The sequence below is a fragment of the Oryctolagus cuniculus genome, chromosome 2 (assembly GCF_964237555.1).
Source record: "Oryctolagus cuniculus chromosome 2, mOryCun1.1, whole genome shotgun sequence".
NCBI lineage: Eukaryota > Metazoa > Chordata > Mammalia > Lagomorpha > Leporidae > Oryctolagus > Oryctolagus cuniculus.
In genome coordinates this window covers 180,432,567-180,452,271 of record NC_091433.1, presented here as the reverse complement: position 1 = coordinate 180,452,271, position 19,705 = coordinate 180,432,567, and the positions used below count along the sequence as shown (strand labels likewise).

General features: G+C 36.4%; 1 long non-coding RNA gene across 2 annotated transcripts in view; it reads right to left on the bottom strand.

Annotated features, from left to right (window-relative positions):
* The window catches only part of LOC138848664 (uncharacterized), a 133,828-nt gene that overhangs the window by 110,392 nt on the left and 3,731 nt on the right, over positions 1 to 19,705 (bottom strand). For both annotated transcript variants that reach the window (XR_011386760.1, XR_011386761.1), the window contains exon 2: positions 11,622 to 11,724. This is a non-coding gene — a long non-coding RNA (uncharacterized lncRNA). The remainder of the gene's footprint in view (positions 1 to 11,621; positions 11,725 to 19,705) is intronic.

The following is a 19,705-nucleotide window of genomic DNA, read 5'->3' as shown; positions in this document are numbered from 1 at the left end:
CAATAAAGGGAGGTATCTGAATCCAGGTACTCTCAATGTCACCAATATGATGGCTTAATCCACTTGTACATGGGAATAGGAAAGAGAGGGGAGACATTGGTTACAATAACGAAGCTTTTAGCTTCAGAAGAATATCCTCCTTCAAATATTCCATGTGTTTCCACCCCCTTAATTCACTGGGCTTAGCCTTTAGGTACTGGGTCAATCAACAGTGTGGTTACTCACAAGGAAATTGGCTTATCAGCCCGACATGCAGGAGGCCTTCCACAGTGCAAAATAAACAATTCATTTTGATTATTTTTCTGGATATTCTAATAAGTAATACAGGATTTGCTCCCCAAAAGTTTATAATAGATCACAGGAATACATTATTCATATATACTCTGGATGTATAATATGTCCAAAGCTAGAATTTTGCCTGCCTATTTCCCATTTAAAATCACTTTAAACCACTTTGTCCAAAACAGAGATTCTATAATAGGATCAAATGGCAACATCAAGAGTAATATAAATGCCAATAAGTATATGATCCAATTTAATGCAAATCTCTTTCCATTATTCTATTTTCTAGAATAAAGTTATGTATAAAGTGTAAGAAAATAAAGAAAAATAAGCGATTTGAAAGTCAATTTTATTAAAAAAATGTTAAAATAAATCTTCTGTCAACATTTCTTATTTTTTGCCCTGAAAACAAGCAGTCAATCCTGTTTTTCTTCCTTTAAAAAGAGAAAAGAAAAAAGGACAAAAGAGGTGAGTAGGAAAGAATGAGAAAGGCGGAAAGAAATGGAGACTATGAAATGGAGACAGGAGGAGGAAGAATAGGGCAAGCAAGGGGAGAAGAAAAGCACACTAAAGAAAAGGAAGAGCATGGGGCGGGCACTGTGGAGTAGTGGGTCAAGCTGCTGCCTGCAGTGCCAGCATCCCATACTTAAACACCAGTTCAAGCCCGGCTGCTCCACTTCCGATCCAGCTCTCTGCTATGACCTGGGAAAGCAGCAGAAGATGGCCCAAGTGCTTGGGCCCCTCACCCACGTGGGAGATCCAGAGAAGCCTCCTGGTTCTTTGCTTCAGATCAGCACAGCTCCGGCCATTGAAGCCAACTGGGGAGTGACCAGCGGATGGAAGATCCCCACCCCCACCCCGCTCTGGTCCTTCTCTCTCTCTGTAACTCTGAAATTCAAGTAAATAAATATATATATTTTTTTTTTTAAAAAGGAAGAGGATGTCCTTAGGCTATCACCCAAGACAACATGAAAAGTTCATTCCTGAGGATTCTTTAAAATGCTTGACTCAGACCCTAGCTAAGAATAATGGCTCACCCTAACCCATCTTCCTATTCAGCACACCCACCTGCCAGATTTTTCTATTGTGAGGTTTTATTTCTCCATTCTGTCTCTAAAACATTTCTGCTGACGTAACTTTCTCCTGAGAATGGGATGCTTATATTGATGACAGGCAATACTACCGGTGAAACATACGGGTTCATAATTTGGACAAGTCCAGTTATTTACTCTTTGAATAGTACTGACCTCATTCAATCATGTTTCAGTGTCTTCAATTTTCTGATATCCTTAAACGTCCATCAACCTAATTCTGTCTGTTTCCTATCTTGGGTGTTACCCTCCCAATATTCCTAGGGGTACCCTCTTGATGTATAAACATGTTCATTGTTTAGAGTGTTACAAAACCAGTTATGCTTAATTTTCCCTGTTGAATGATCTTTCATATTTTTCTTTGTAATATATGCCTCAACTCCACTGAGATCCTCTATGGTAAAAGCATGTTGCCTTTCATTCCTGATTCTTTCAAAATATTTCTGCCTTGTTCTCTTGAGTACAGCATTACCAAAATGTAGCCCTGATCCAAATTCTACTTACTGAGATCACTTGTCTCCCCCCATTACATATTGCTCATACTTTATTTTGTCTTAGATTTGTTATTTCATAAAATTTTCACAGAATATTCCCCAAGAGAATAGCTAGTATCTACTTATAATAAACCTAAAATTCAATCAACAATAACTTGAGCACTGTACACTGTTATTCCCAGTATAATTCTAGTATATTTGATCTAATAGTATATAATCTATTCTTACAATTAGTACAATATTCACAAAGGCAGTTTTCTGCTAGTTTTTAAATGTACTCTATAACTTTCACAGGGAAGTTTTCTGTAGTTTCCTAATTCCTAGTTTCATCCAGGGGAATTATTCCAGTCATTTCTATCATCTACAGTATATTCTTCTTAGATTTTCTCAATCCTTGATAACTTTTTGTTCTTTTATCATTAAAAACATGCATTGTTGTCTAGTCATTATCTTAAAAATTGTTATGGTTTGGTATATAATAGCCTAAGTATATTTTTCTCCATTTCATTTAAATCATGGTCTCTGAAATCTTATGTTTCTTTAAAATATTTTTAAATATAGATATAATATTTTAGAATATATATGAAAGATTTTATGAAAGTACATGGAAAATGCAGAATGTAAAAAATGATTCATAAGTTTTGAATGATTCATACTGAAATAAAAATCTATTTGTTTTAAAGATTTATTCATTTATTTGAAAGTCAGAGTTACACAGAGATAGAAGGAGAGTCGGGGCTGGGGGGTCTTCCATCTGCTGGTTTACTCCCCAATTGGCCACAACTGCTGGAGCTGCGCTGATCCAGAAGCCAGGAATCAGGAGCTTCTTCAGGTCTCCCTCTTGGTTACAGGGGCCCAAGGACTCAGGCCATCTTCTACTGTCATCCCAGGCCATAGCGGAGAGCTGGATTGGAAGTGGAAAAGCCAGGACTCAAACCAGCACCCATATGGAATGCCGGTACTGCAGACAGCAGCTTAACCCAGTACACCACAGCGCCAGCCCCAATAAAAATCATTAGATCTCACTTTCTATGGGCTTTTTTGAGGCACCCTCAAAAATTTTGTTTTTTACCTTGGTATTCTCTCCTAAGTTGGCCTTAGTTATTTTCAAAAATAGACTTTTCTTAAAATAGTATCTCATACATGTCTAGATAATTTTTTCAAATTTCCACCACTTTTCTATGCCAGGTTAATTCCCAAAATTAAGCCACTCCAAGTAAACAAGTTTTGAACAATAATTCAAGACATGGTTTAAGTATTTCCAAGCAGTTCTCTAACCAAGTGAAGATTACACATCTAAACCTACTAGAGTTCTTCATTTTTATTTTATTTCATTAACATAATCCATAAATATCCAAGGTTAAATATCCAAGGTTCACAAGCATAAGTATGTGGTAATGTATAAACTGAAAGAAAAACCAAAATATATCATTTCCTAACTGAACATGCCTGGCCCTAGTGAAAGATGATTGCTGCCAGTGCCAGTGCTATGGTGTAGTGGGATAAGCTGCTGTCTGCAGTGCCAGCATCCCATATGGGCAGTAGTTTGACTCCTTGTTTCTTCACTTCTGATCTAGTTCCTGCTACTGCACTTGGGAAAGCAATGGAATATGGCCCAAGTACTTGAGCCCCTGTACACATTTGGGAGATCTGGATGAAGCTCCTGGCTCCTGGCTTCAGCCTGGCCCAGCCCTAGCCATTTGGGGAGTGAACCAGAGGATGGAAGATCTCTCTCATGTTGTCTCTCCTTTTCTCTTTCTAACTCCGCCTTTCAAGTTAAGTAAATAAATCTTAAAGAAAAAGAAAAAAAAGATGGTAGTTACAGTTTCAAGCTTTATGATCTGTCTCAATGACCTGTGAGGCCAGGCTAAGAAACATATCTCCAATGTAAGCAAGAAAATCATAACACTGAGCATATGATTTTTTTTTAATTTAAGATAAACACTGACACAAAAAGAGACATATAGACCAATGGAATAGAATGGAAATTCTAGAAATCAATTCATGTATCATACAACCAACTAATCCATGACAAAGGAGCTAAAATCACTCCCTGTAGCCAGGACACTCTTTTCAACAAATGGTGCTGGGGAAACTGGATCTGAATGTGCAGAAGGATGAACTAGACCCCTAACTTACACCTTACATAAAAACCTATGCAAAATGGATCAAAGACCTAAATATATGACCTGATACCATCAAATTACCATAGAACATTCCAGAAACTCTCTGAAATATTGGCATAGGCGACAACTTCTTGGAAAAGACTCCAGAAGCATAGGAAATCAAAGCCAAAATTGACAAATGGAATTGCATCATGTTCAGAAGCTTCTGCACTGCAAAACAAACACTCAGCAGAGTGAAGAGACAATTGACAGAATGGAGAAAATATTTGCAAACTATGCAACTGATAAAGAGTTAACATCCAGACTCTATGAAGAACTCAAGAAAATCAACAATAACAAAACAAATAATTCAGCTAAGAAATGGGCAACAGACACTTGAAAAAATGCTCAGGATCACTAGCCATCAGGGAAATGCAAAGCAAAACCACAATGTGGTTTCATCTCACTCTAGTTAGAGTGGCTTTCATACAGAAATCAACAAAGGTCAAATGCTGTTGAAGATTTGGGGAAAAGGGTATCCTAATCTACTGTTGGTGAGAATGTTAACTGGTGAAGCCACTGTGGGAGACAGTATGGAGACCACAGAAATCTCAATATAGACCTACCATATGATCCAGCCATTCCACTCTTAGAAATTTACTGAAACCAAAAGAAATCAGTAAATGAAAGAGTTATCTGTACCCTCATATTCATTGCAGCACAATTCACAATAGTGAAGATATAGAATCAATTCAGATGTATAGCACCTGTTGAATGGATAAAGAAATTATGCTATATATATATATATAGGAGTACCATTCAGCTGTAAAAAAATTATTAACCATTAAGGCATTCAGATCTGGCTAAAAGGCTCATGAGAGTCTCACAGGCATGGAAAGCAAAAACACTGCGGCAAAAACGACCTGAATGAAAGATCTCAGTGAATGAGATCCCAGCAGAAAGAATGGGCCATCAGAGATGGAAGTACCTTTCTCTGAAGGGAGGAAGGAACCTCCACTGTGATATGGCCTTGTCTAAATAAGATCAGAGTTGGTGAACTCAAGAGGCTTCCATAGCCTTGACAGTTCATGACAAGAGCCTCAGGTGATTACTGACGTCATAAATAGGAGTGTCAATTATTAAATCAACAACGGGAATCACTGTGCACCTGCTCCCCATGTAGGATCTGTGTCCTTAATGTGCTGTACTATGAGAATTAATGGTAAAACTACTAGTAGAACAGTATTCTATATCTTGTGTGGCTGTGTGGATGCAGTCTGTTGGAATCTTTACTTAGTATATACTAAGTTGACCATCTGTACATAAAGATAATTGAAAATGTATCTTAATGTAGAATGGGATGGGAGAGGGAGTGGGAGATGGAATGGTTGTGGGTGGGAGGGAGGTTATGGGGAAAAATCCACATAATGCAAAAGTTGTACTTTGTAAATTTATATTTATTAAATATAAAAAAAATTTAAAAAGAAAGAAAAAATTCAACTCCTGTCTTTTGCAATAAGATGGATGTAACTGGAAACCATTATAATTATTTAAATAAGCCAAAAAAACCAGATACCATGTTTTCCTTGATCTGAGGTAACTGATAAAGTACCTAAAATGTAATGCTTAGGAGTGAAATGGACATTTTGAGATTCAGTAATTGTTTATAGCCCTTGACTCTTCTGATGAGGAACATTTTTTTTTCTTTCATACTATATGTTGAACTCTTTTATTTAGTGTAGGGTTAACTATACGATCATTACATAAACTGAAAATAGATCCTTGTAAAAATTAAGCATGGGAATGTGAGAGGGAGGAAGAAGAAGGGTTGCAGCTTAGGTGGGAGGGAGAGCTGGGGGGAATCACTATGTTCCTAAATCTGTATGTATGAAATACATGAAACTTGTAAAACTTAAATACATTTTTAAAAAAGATAAACAAATCTCATGTATTTCATACATACAGATTAAGGAATACAATGATACTTCCCACCTTACTCTCCCTCCTGCCCATGTTCACACCCTTCCTCCACCTTTCTCTTTTGTTTACTTTTCTATGCTTACTTAACTATGGCTTGGAACATGTATTAACTGAATTTAATAGCAACTTCCTGTATTTTAACTGATAGGTATAAAATTACATAACATAACTCCTTGAGAGAGTATCTACAAATAAAATATGGGGATGGAGATAAAGATCATTACAGAAATATTGTGTTTTCAGTCATAAAGAAATGGAATTGCCATTCACAATACTGAAGAATTAGAGTAGTGTTAATCGGCATAATAGATAAGATTTTGTCATTGCTAGTAAGTCCTTTATGACACAGAAAATAATGAAGAGCTCCATAGCTATTTTCATCTGAGAAATTACTAATGTGGAAACACATGTACAAGCTTTGTGTATTGCCTATCACCTGGTAAAGTTTCAGTGACTTGAATGTCATTGCCATCTGGATTTGGTGCTGAGCTTTCTAGAATGTTTGCCATAAACAAAATCCATATATGGGACTAATCACAAACTTGACATAGTAACTCTGTTATGGGAGTTATCTTTTAATATTTTTTTTAAAAATTCAGATTATTATTAAATATAAAAGAATGTGGAGTTTTACAGTTTCACTGAGCTGGTTATCAGTTCTAACAGCTTTTTGAGGAGGCTGTAGATTTTTCCTATTTCCTCCTCTATATTCTGAGACCCTTGATCTCTATCTCTTTCCTAATTGCTCTTGCTAATACTTCCAGGCTGTATGAAATAAATTTGCTGTAAGTGTACATCCTTTAATTTATTCCATATCTGAAGGGAATTGTTTTTAGCTTTTCTCCTTTCAATATAATATTGATGGCTGGTTTGTCATACTTAGCCTCTAAAATATTGAGGTATTTTCCTTCTAGACCTCATTTGTTCAGATTTTTATCATGAAAGGATGTTGAATTTTATCAAATGATTTCTTGCACCTATTGAGATGATCATACAGCTTTCATTCTTCATTCTGTATATTGATTTTCAAATTCTGAACCATTCTTGCGTCTCTGAAATAAATCCCACTTGATTGTGATGTATGATCATTTTCATGTAATGCTGAATTCAGTTCACTAGTATTTTGTCAAGAGTTTTCATCTATGCTCATCAAGAATATTGGTCAACAATCTTCTTTGGTTTTGCTTTTAGAGTAATGCTGGGTTCACAGACAGATTTTGGCAAAGTTCTCTCCTTAGTATTTTGAAATAGTATGAAAGGTATTGAAGCTGGTTCCTTTCTAAATGTATTGTAAGACTCAGGTGTAATGTCATTAGATCCTTGACTTTTCTGATGGGAGCCTTTAAATTACAATACCAATCTCATTCCTTGAAATGGTTCTGCTCAGATTTTCTATATATCCCTGCTTTAGTCTAGAGAGGTTGTACGTATCCAGGAATGCATCCATTCTTTAGGGCCTTCCAATTTGTTACCGATAAATTGTTCACAGTAATTTCCTGTGACCCTTTATATTTCCATTGTAAAGTTCCTTTTTCATCTGAAATTTTATTTATTTGAAACTTCTCATTATTCTAAGGTTTGTCTAATTTGTTTATCTTTTTAAAAGCTAGCTTTTTGTTTTTTTAGTATCAATTTCATTTATTTCTGTTCTATTATTTTTTAACTCCTCCTAATTTTGGTTTTTGGTTTGTTCTTGTTTTTGTAAGTCCCTAAGATTAATCAATAGATTGTTTGCTTACGGTCTTTCTATTTTTAAATATAAGCTCTTATGGCTATAATTTTCCCCTTTAATATTGGTTTTGTTATATTATACAGGTTTTGATTTGTTGTATTTTCATTTTTAGTAGTTTCAAGAAATTCTTTTTTTAAAATTTATTCAATGATCCATCAGTCAGTGAGGAGAATGTTTTTCAATTTCAATTTATTTGTAAATTTGCTATTGTTCTCATTGTTGTTTTCTAGTTTTGTTCCTTTGTGGTCTTAGAAAATACATGGTATGATTTATACTTTTAAAAAAATTACTGAGGTTTTACTTGTGGCCAATATATTATGTATTCTAGAAAATGCTCCATGCACTGAAGTAAACAATTTACATTCTGTAGCTGTCAGGTGAAATGTCCCATAAATGTCTGTTAGGTCCATTTCCACTACAATCTGGTTCAACTCTGACACATGTTGTGGATTTTCTATCTGTCCATTAGTTATAATGGCTGCAGAAATTCCCCTCTTATTGTGGTGGAGTCTATCTCTCCATTTATGTCTCATAATATTTGCTATATATAATTTGTTGGTCTTGTGTTGGGTGCCTAAATATTTATGATTATTATATCTTTTTGCTGAACTGATCCTCTATTAGATTTTTTGTCATTTTATAGGTTTTCATTTATAGTCTTTTTTTTTTTTTTTTGACAGGCAGAGTGGACAGTGAGAGAGAGAGACAGAGAGAAAGGTCTTCCTTTGCTCTTGGTTCACCCTCCAGTGGCCGCCACGGCCGGCACACTGCGGCCGGCACGCCGCACTGATCCGATGGCAGGAGCCAGGTGCTTCTCCTGGTCTTCCCATGGGGTGCAGGGCCCAAGCACTTGGGCCATCCTCCACTGCACTCCCTGGCCACAGCAAAGAGCTGGCCTGGAAAAGGGGCAACCGGGACAGAATCCGGCGCCCCGACCGGGACTAGAACCTGGGGTGCCGGCGCCACAAGGCGGAGGATTAGCCTAGTGAGCTGCAGCGCTGGCTATAGTCTGTTTTATTTGATATTAGTAGCCCAGGTCATTTTTGGTCTTCATTTGCATAGTATATCTTTTTATAACACTTCACTTTTAGTCTATATGTATATCACCTGTGAAGTGAATTTCTTATAGGCGGGGTATAGTTGCATCTTTTTTAAAATTAGTTCAAACAATCTGTATCATTAGACTGGGAAATTTAATCCATTCATATTCATGGTTAATACTGATAGGCAAAAACTAATTGCTGTCACTTGATTGAAAATTTACTGATTTTATATGCTCTGTTAGTGAATTTTGTGCTGTTGTGTATTTTCTTGATGTTTCCTTCTAATGTAGGACTCCCTTCACGATTTTCTGGAAGGCTAATCTGGTGGTGATGAATTCTCTCAATTTCTGCTTGCCTGGGAAATATTTTATTTCTCCTTGATTTCTAAAAGATAGCTTTGCTAGGTATAATAGTCTTGCTTGGAAGTCTTCCTCCCATGAGGAACTTGAATACATCATAACTCTGTCTTCTGGGCAGGGTTTTGACTGAGAAATTTACTGTTAATCTAATGGGTTTGCCTTTACATATGATTTTTTTTCTCTCACCATCTTTCAGATTCTATCCTTGTCTTTAATTTTAGACAATGTGATTACAATATGGCTTGGAGAATGTATTTTGTTTAGTTTGGTTGGGATCCTTTGAACTTCCTGTATCTGGATGTTCATATCTCTTTCAAGATTTGGAATGTTTTCAGCTATTATTTCACAGCCATGGCTGTGGGATGGCATGATGTTCATGGGACCTTCCATAGGTCCTGTTTGGAGAGTCTGAGTGATGCTGGGGGGCTTATAGCACCAATATCCCTAGTATAATGCTAAGAAATGTTAAGGAGACTGTGCCCCTGCCCTATGGGATAACTAGGAGATATACTCTGGATTTTATACTGGCAGGTATGGCTCAGGAGTGGTGGAATTCAGGATACATCTTCCCTAGGTCCCACCAATTAAATTCTAGTGACTCTGAGGAATTAATTAGTAATAGTTACAGTCTTGGTGCCTCAGGACACAATGGGGTTGTTAAACAGCTTTCATAATAAGATAATCAGTTATGTTGGGGATTGTGGACTAGCATCCACCAGCCTTCAGCACAGCAATGTGGCTGGTGCCCTCCAGAGACTGTAAATGAGTATGAACTCCTCTAACAGCAACAACCCCCTTTCTGTGGGCATGCAAGGGTGATGCTGAGACCTGTTCCCTTGCCACACTGCACCATGTGCTCAGAGATGCAGAGAGACCTTCCTGAGGTCTGAGTCTCTCCAATTTGTTATGGGATGCTGCTGGTACTGAGCCCCAGGAAGCTGAGAGGAACTTCCTTGGGTCACACAGACAAGCAAGCATGGCTCCAGGGCTTGTGATCAGAATTCCCACAGCTACAATCTGCAATGGGCCTGCCCTCTGCCCTGGAAAGTACCCTCTAACTGGCTCTTCTGCCTTATGGCAACAGTAGAATAAATTGCTGTCCCTTAGGTCAGAACAGAATATACCAGAAGCTCTACTTCAACAACTTGGAGTCTGAGACTTTGGGACTAGAAGGAGACAATGTGGGTTCCCTTTTCAGAGCAAAGTAATCACTCAGACCCCAGTCAGCTCTCTAGCTTGGATTTAAAGTCAGTGAGAACTGTAGAATTCTCCCAAAGTTAGGACTATCTGTGATATTGGTGTAAGGCAGCCAGGGAAGTGGTAGAGTGACTGCAGAGTAACTGTGGCATGCTTGTTCCTGTCTCTGTTGGCTTTCCATGTGTCTGTGCTATTTGCCATCCCCAGCACTCTGTAAAGAAAATTTCTCTTAGACCTTTGGAAGTGTAGTCCTTCCTTTGTTGTTCTAATATGTTTCTGTGATTCAGCTGAGTGAGGCTTCTCCCTACGAAGCCATCTCGGCCCCTTCTTTTGTGATCTGAAGTTATCTTTTCAGTAAAGTTGGAACATATCTCAAATATAAAAATGTTTAGGTAATTGTAAGTTCCATAAATATTTCTGACTTGAAATGATGTTATAATAGCAATAGCAAGAGCTCCACATTTATTTATTTTTATAATCATGGTTAAAATACATCCACTATCAGTTTAAATTAAAATAATTTATGATCTATACATAAAAGCAATCTGTATACTGTTTCATTTATTCCTCCTGACAAGCTAGAATAGGATGAAGTTATTATGCCTCTCTGAAAGATAAGAAAACAAAATCTTACTAAGAAATAAGGCAAGTAGTCCAATAACATTCAGTAATCAAGTGGATAAGTAGGAAGTTGAAGCTGGTTTTCTATCTCTCCTAAATCTGTATCCTTATCCATTTCACTAACTTTTCTCTGTGGAGTAGAATACTCTTGGATTCAAGCCAATAAGTCACTTCTTACTAGAGCCCTGAGAGCCTATTTCATACAGCCCTTGATCAGAGATACAAGTAAAGCTGAGAGGAAAAAATAAATTCAAACCATAGAACCCATGAGATACTCAACTGATCCTGTCTATTGACAGCAAATGTGTCTTGACAGTTTTGATGCCTCAGCAGACATGGAAGGCAAGACAACCTTCCTCCTGTACAACACTCTTTTCTGTCTTTGTAAACTCAATATTATATACCAAGTCTTGACTGAGAATGAGGTAACTGGGCTTATGAGCTTTTAGAGAGCTAATGGCATTTCCCAACTATCTGCAACAAAATGTAAAACATGGATAAATACCAGAGGAAAACAATGAGGTTATTACAGTGAGTGAAAACACCAAACACAGTAGCACAACTTCGAGAATTGTTATCCCTGGGAAATCCCATCAAAAGCTTGAAAGCAGCCTTCACCTGTCATAGAGTGGTCATTTACCAGGGCATTATGTCCTAGAGCAGGCTGACAATCCAGTAAACAGGGAGAAGGGGAATAGTGAGGGTGAGCTTACTTACTTTTGGACAGAAGTAGGGGTCAGATTTAATAAAGTGACGGATGTCTTTCGTCAAAGCATATTTGTCAACAATGGAGTTGTTTTCTGAATTGACACCAAGTAACCTAGAGAAAAATTATTTAAATTGGGGGTTATTGAAAATAAATTTCATAGAAAAAAAAAGATTACAGGAAGATAATATACATATTTTTCTTTTGGTCCAGTCAAATTCTTAACATGAAGGCAAGAGCTGGGGAGTAGAAAAATTTCCTAGCCTAAGCTTTTTCTGTAATTATCTAAAATTATCTAGATTAAACTTGAATATATCTACTGTACCTCATTAAGCACACTGTTCCACTGCCTGCCCTTTCTATCTGAAAATGTTCTCTCATTTTCAAATTGAATTTCTCCCCCATTAACTTACTGCTTAGGTATATTTTAATGGCTTTCTTTTCAATGTGAGCCCACTTGTTTTGGCCGGTAAATTATCTCATTTCATTGTATAAAGCCCAGCTTCATTTCTAATTTTCAGTAATTGTGTCCAGTTCTAGGTGAAAAATGTATGCTCCAACAAAAGGTCTCTTAAAACTGGCCTGTCATTTTCATTTATTTCTTTCCCAGATGCTGGTTGTTAATTTTCCTTACAATAACACATGTCTGCTCTCACTCTGCAATGTATTATTTTAACTAATACAGTGAAGCATCTACATCTTATGATGTAAGGTCATCTCCTGATAGGGAGCTGACAGCTGAACACATCAATAGCAGTACAGGTGCAGTGGCTTTGAAGTAGCCACCATCCATTTGCCTTCTGAGTAAAAACCTTAGGAGAATCACAATCCTGTGATGGTAGACATTCTAAGTAGACCAACGAGCTAGTAGAAAAAAAAATCACATTTTCAAAGGATCTTGAAACTTGGCAAAGTGTGGGAAAGTATGTCTGGGACAGAATAAACACAAAGAAAGATTGTAGCAGTAACTTGGAATGAAACTGAGAATTTTATGTGCCAAACCGACTCCCCTGGACATGACCCAAGCACAAAGTATATGATTCAAACATCTGAAGTTAACTCTAGTAATTCAAAGGACATAAGATCATTCCAAATAAGTAAAAACATAACCATTTTATAGAGTCACAAAGAAATGGAAGTTAAAATGTATTTACTTATATTTAATCTCTTAATGGTTAAGAAATACTCAAATTAAAAAAATAGAAACCTATGCACAAGAGAGTGATTATTAGTAGAGGGAGGAAACTAAGACTCAAGGTAACCACATGAATTTCCAAAGGCACCCAATTCCACTGAGTTTATGTTTTCAAGTTTCTGAACCAAATAGGAGAATGTCACTAAGACATAAAAGACATGATAACGAGTCTAAATATATGTGTTTTAAGAGATACCTAAGTTCCACTGGAAGACCAGGTACCAGTGCAAAGAATCAATGAAAAAGGAAAGATTACTATAACATCCAGAATTGATTGCTAGGGGATTATTTGTAATATCGAAACTGGAACTAATATGTTACTCAATGTGAAGGCTAAGCAATGTTCACTATGTATTTGAAAATCACACAGCCATTAAAACAATTTTATTTTCAAATTATTTCTTTTTTACTTATTGAAAAGTGAGGTAGGGAGGGAAAGAATTAGAGAGAGAGAGAACTCTCATTTACTGGTTTACTCCCCAAATGCACACAACAGCTGAGGTTAGACCTGACCAAAGCCAAAATAATGGAAATCAATCTTGATCTTCCACATGTGTGCAGGGACCCACATAGCTGAGCCAGCACAAGCTGCCACCCAAGGGTGTACATTAGCAGGAAGGTGCAACCTGTAGCATATTGAGACTCAAGCATAGGCAGTTAGATATGCAATGTGGGTGATCCAAGCTGCATTAATCCTGTTGCATCAAACACCTGCCCCCAAAACAATTTTAATTATATGGAAAATTATTCTTCTATACAATGTAAAAACACAAATATACAACAAACAAAAAACAAGGTACATAATCACATCTAATATACTTTCAATTATAACTCTCATTTATCCATCCATCCAGCTCTGTATTTCTCCAACTGACTATATTTTTAATTCATATATCTACCAAATAAATATAGGACACTGGCAGAAACACACCTGTTAAATACTAGAGATTTTGCTTTTATTTGTTTTTGCTTCAAATGCATTCATGTGTAGTACAGAAATTTCTGATGAAACCACTATGCTACTATATCCCAATGTAGACAATTTTGCCTCTTCCATAAATGCACATATTTATTTACTTGGTGGCTTGTATTCAGATGACAGGGAGAAAACTAGACAGAAAATCTGATAACAGAGGAAGAAGTCACGGAGTATATGTGAAATTCTCATTATGTACTGGGTAAGAGAGATGCTCCTCAAAGAGTTGAGTAACATCTATGGCTAATATAAAACAGCAGTAAATGTGAAACATGATAACAGAGCAATTCAAGGTATTTGGAAACCATGTGTTAAGAAAACAGGGCTTGGCCGGCGCCGTGGCTCAACAGGCTAATCCTCCGCCTTGAGGCGCCGGCACACCGGGTTCTAGTCCCTGTCAGGGTGCCGGATTCTGTCCCGGTTGCCCCTCTTCCAGGCCAGCTCTCTGCTGTGGCCAGGGAGTGCAGTGGAGGATGGCCCAAGTGCTTGGGCCCTGCACCCCATGAGAGACCAGGAGAAGTACCTGGCTCCTGCCATCAGATCTGTGGCCGGCGCACCGCGCTGGCCACGGTGGCCATTGGAGGGTGAACCAACGGCAAAGGAAGACCTTTCTCTCTGTCTCTCTCTCTCTCTCACTGTCCACTCTGCCTGTCAAAAAAAAAAAAAAAAAAAAAAAAAAAAAAAAAAAAAAAGAAATAAAGAAAACAGGGCTCACAAAGAAGGCATAAAAGATTTATAGAGGAAAAAAACATATTGATGCTGAGATCCCAAACACATATAAGAAATATTATTTTATTAAATAAGAACATGTGAAGGCCCTAAATGAAAGAACCTTGCCATGTCGAGGAGCTGATTTTCATAATGATTAGACAAGATGCTGTGTTAGAGGGGAGAGTGAAAAAGATGGGGCTGTAGAAACAGGCATAGCAAATCCTCAACATATCCAGCAGCAAATCAACAAAGGTAGGACCTAGCCTTAGGGCAATGAGAAGATATTGAAAGATTTCAATCTTTTTATTAGAGCAGGTTGAGGGCTTGGTGTGGGGGGGGGTGGTTAAGATTAGTGTTTAAGTGTGGAGAGGCTAATTGCTTCTACGCAATGTCATTCATTTAGGAGCCTGCCTTGGTATTCCCAGAAATGATGAAAGCAGCCATGCTTTGGAAAGCAAAAAGAAAAACATAAATAAAGGAAGGAAAAATGATAATCTATGAAAGGTAGATACAATGATAGAGCAGTAGCAGCTCAAACATGATTAGACTGCTTTCTTCAGGAGGTGGAGACAAGATATAAGCAGAAGAAAATAAAAGAAAATATATTCCTCATAGGAAAATACTAAATTATCACTTTAAGATATCACGTAATGGGTAATACTTCTGATAAAATTTAGGTAAACAATGTCCCTGAGACATTGTAAACCAGATTTTGTGCATGGCAGGGTGACAGGGAAAGTTTGGAGGTGATACAAATTTGGAGGTTTGAGGGCAAAATAGGAGAGAAGCACTACAGACCTTGGATAGCCATGGAAAGCCCCTTCAGATATTTTCAGACACAAATGGTGATGGTTGTGGTGGGGTACTTGCAAGTCTATGTTCTTATTTGCACTGGGGAGCACGGTTAGGTTATGGGATATAAAATTAGAAGTCCTTAAAAATGTAATTGTGTCACAGATGCAATTCATACCCACTTCCATGTGACATTTGGGTACATCTGTATTTTGCAAGTTTTCTACAATAAGTAGATATCATAAGACCCTTGACATTTACAAGGGATAAATCCCAAGACCTTTGCAAATTTCTAGCTTTGCAAATATAGAAAAGTTTATATAGTCTCTTGACTTTCTCAAAAATTATATTTCCTTCAAGAGAAATAACTTTCCAGTGCATTGCCTAATACCACCAGCAAGTCCTACTGCTCGAACTGCAAAATGTGTGTGGAATCTATCCTGACCTTTCCATCTGTGCTACCGCTGCAGCCTAAACCACACCATCTTTTTGCTCAAGAACTCTAAGAGCTGAAAACACTCTTCTCTGTGTTTCTTTTGTGATCTGCACATGGTCCAGCATATTTATATAATGTGTATCTTATGTGGCTCTGCTGATTAATATTCAATGCCTTACTATTTTTACAGAAAATCCCTATTTATTATTTTGACTTAAAATAAATTTATACTGTAAACTATCAAATTTACAACTTTTTTTGAACTATCTCCTTTGCGTGTTTAATATGTTGAGCCACACTGGCCTTTGGGGGCAAAAATTAAAAATATCTAGCCCATTATTTCCCTGAGAAAAAGATTCAAATTAATTCATAGAAATTATCTGGGGCTGGCATCTGGCATAGTGGATAAAGCCACTGCCTATGATGCTGCTAAATCATGCAAGTGCTGGTTTGTGTCCCAGGTGCTCCACTTCCAATCCAGCTCTCTGTGGATGCCCTGAGAAAAGCAGCGGAAGATGGCCCAAGTGCATGGGCCTCTTTTGTGAGACCTGGAAGAAGCTCCAGCTTCCTGACTTCAGCTTGACTTAGTTAGTCCTGGCCTTTGGGGCCACTTAGGGGAATGAACCAATAGATGGAAGATTTCCCTGTTTCTCTCCCTTATCTCTCTGTAACTCTGACTTTCAAATAAAGAGTCTTAACAAAAACAAAAACAAAAAAACCCACAAAAATCTGATTAATCTTATTTGATGAATATAAGTTGTATATATTTATCACGTACAATAACATGAAATTTGTATAAATCGTAGAATTATTTAATGGAGTTAATTAACATAAGCATTGCCTCACACATACACACTTATGTTTGTGATAGGACACAGAATCTACTACCTTAGCAATTTTTAAGAATGCATTACATCATTAATAGGTATATTAAAATATTGTATAATAGGTCTTATTTCCCTTATCTAATTGAAATTTTATATCCTTTGGCCAATATCTTTCCCCAACTACTACTCTCTACAAAGCCCCTGATAACCAACATTGTACTTTGCTGCTATGAGCTCAACATTTAGATTACACAGGTAAATGAGATTACACAGTATTTATGTCTTTCTGTGTCTGGTTTATCTCTCATAACGTAATTCCCTCAGAGTCCATCTAGATCATTGCAAATGACAGGGTTTGCCTCTTTTTAAAGGCTTAATAGTATTCCACTGTGCATATAGGCCACATTTTCTTTATACATTTATCTTATGATGGACACTTAGGTTGTTTTCTTTCTTGGTTGTTGTGAACAACATTGCAGTGAGTATGGGAGTGTCAGGATCTATTCCACAGACGGATTTCATTTTAGTTAGATATGTACTCAATGTGGGATTGCTAGACTATATGGTAGCTCTGTTTTTAACATTTTTTGAGGAGAGTCATTTGTATTTATCATAATAGTTGTGCTAATGTACATTAACACCAATAGGTTATAAAAGTTCCAATTTCGCCAAAGCCTCACCAACACCAATAGCTTTCTCACAGGTATTCAGTAATATCTGAGTTTTTAATTTATATTTATCTGATGATTGGTGACATTGAACATTTCATAACATACTTGGTAGCCCTTTCAATGACCAATTGACAGAGATGTTACTTTGCCCATTTTTTTCCATTGGTTTATTTTTTTTTTCAATTAAATTGGGTTTCTTATAATTTTTGAGTAGTAATTCCTTATCAGATATGTTTAGCAGCTAATTTCATTCAATAAGTAGTTTGCAGCTTACTCTATTCTTTTGTTGTTCAGAAACATTTTAGACTGATGTAATCCCATTTGCGTAGTCTAACTTTTGTTTCTCATGCTTTTGAGGTCATACCAAAAAATCATTTCACAGGTCAATGTAACAAACTTCTCCCTATGATTCTTTTTCTAATAGCTTCATAAATAATCTAACTCTGTTCTATATGTCAATATCAAGTTCACCCAACAACATATATTGACGTAACTATGCTATTCTTATCATGTGTTTTTGATACTTTTGTCAAAAATAAAGTGTTTATAAAAGTATATTTTTTGAATTTTACTTTTTTTCATTTGTCTACATATCTGTTTTATGCCAGTACCACAATGCTTTTTTGTTTAAATCAAGACAGCAACAATTTGATATTCTTTCATGCAAGTATGCATATGTACATACAATTGATGGGTAACTTTGCTCATAATCAAAACATACAAATTAAATAATGATATCTTTTTTCATCTATCAAAATGACAAAGATATAAAATAATGGTGGTGTTCATTTTGGTGAAATTTGAGGGTATGTTCATGAATATATTACTGTAGTCTATGTTGAAAGAAATTTGACAACATGGATCAAAATCATTAGATGTAAATCTTTTTGACCAAAGAGCCACAATGTTTTGATCACTGTAAGTATTTAGTAAACTTGGAGATCACCTTTTATGATTCTTCATCTTTATCCTTTTGCCTTTGGCTATTCAGGGTCTTTTTGCTTTATCATAGAAATGCTATTGATTTTATTTCGGTGAAAAAACAATCTTTAAAATTTTGATAGGAATTGCATTGAATCTATAAATCTCTTTGAATACTAGGGGCATTTTAAAAGTATTAATCTTTGTCCCAACCCCTAAACATGGGATAATTTCCTTTTGTTTATGCATTTTTCAGTTTTCTTCATCAATGTTTTGTGGCTCAGTGTACGGGTTCATTAGCTAAATTTGCATTTTGTAATTTTGTATCTAATACAACTGACATTGTTTCCTTAATCTTTTTGTGTAGTTCTCTGTTAGTATATAGAATTTCCACTGAATTTTGGGTTTTGACTTTGTATCCTGCAACTGTATTGAATTAGTTTATGGTTTATAAAGGTTTCTTTTTTTTGGTGGAGTTATAAGGTTTCATTTTATATACATAAGATCTTGCCATCTATAAACAGTGACCATCTAACTGTTTCCTTTAGTATTTAGCATTTTCATTTCTTTTTCTTCCCTAAGCGTTCTGGATAAGACTTCAAGTATTAAGTTGAACACATGTGGTGAGGGTTGGCATTCTTGTCTTTTTCTGATCACAGAAGAAAAACTTTCAACTTTTTACTGTTAGTGAGATGCTAGTTGAAAATCTTCCATATATGACCTTATCATGTTGTGGTAACTTCCTTCTATAGTTATTTTATTGAAGGCATATCAAATATTGTCAAATGATTTTCAATCTAGTGAGTGGATCATCTGGGTTTTGCCATTCATTTTGCTAAAGTGTCATGTCACATTTATATTTTTGCCATCCTTGTTGAGTCATACTTGTGTTTTTGGAATAAATACCAACTGGTAATGATGAATGATCTTCTAATGTACTATGAAATTTGATTTGCTAGTGTTTGGTTGAGGACTTTTGCATCTACGCTCATCAGGGATATTGATCTATAATTTGCCAGTCCTGTAACATGAGTTTTGGAGTATTCCCTCTTCCACTCCTCCTTAGAACTACTGAAAACAAATTTCAGTCACAAATCTTTGGCAGTACTCACTGCTTTAATCAGAATGAGCTAAGCTATATTGCTTTAACAGGTAACCATAAGCCTCTTCAGCTGCATATAATAATGTTAATTTCTTAATGGGTCTACAAAACTCTTAGTTGCAGCTCTCCACCATTCAGCCTGCTGCACTTTTGGAACTTGGCCATCAAAATATGATAATCCCTTTGTAATTGCCGAAATAGTGCTTTGATGAGATTAGAATTCTTTTTCATTGTCTTTTCACCCTGAAAATAATATTTTATTAGCTAAGACAAGGCACATGATTTCTACTGTAAGGACATTGAGTGCAATTCCTTTGAACTAGGGCAGAAAAGGAGAATTAGATACCATGAGCATAGGTAGTGTTGCTGCATTGTTTTTTCTTCTATGACTGATATTTAATTTTTTTGAAAACACACAACCTCTTACCAAAAATTACCCAAACATTACATAGTAATATCTCTAA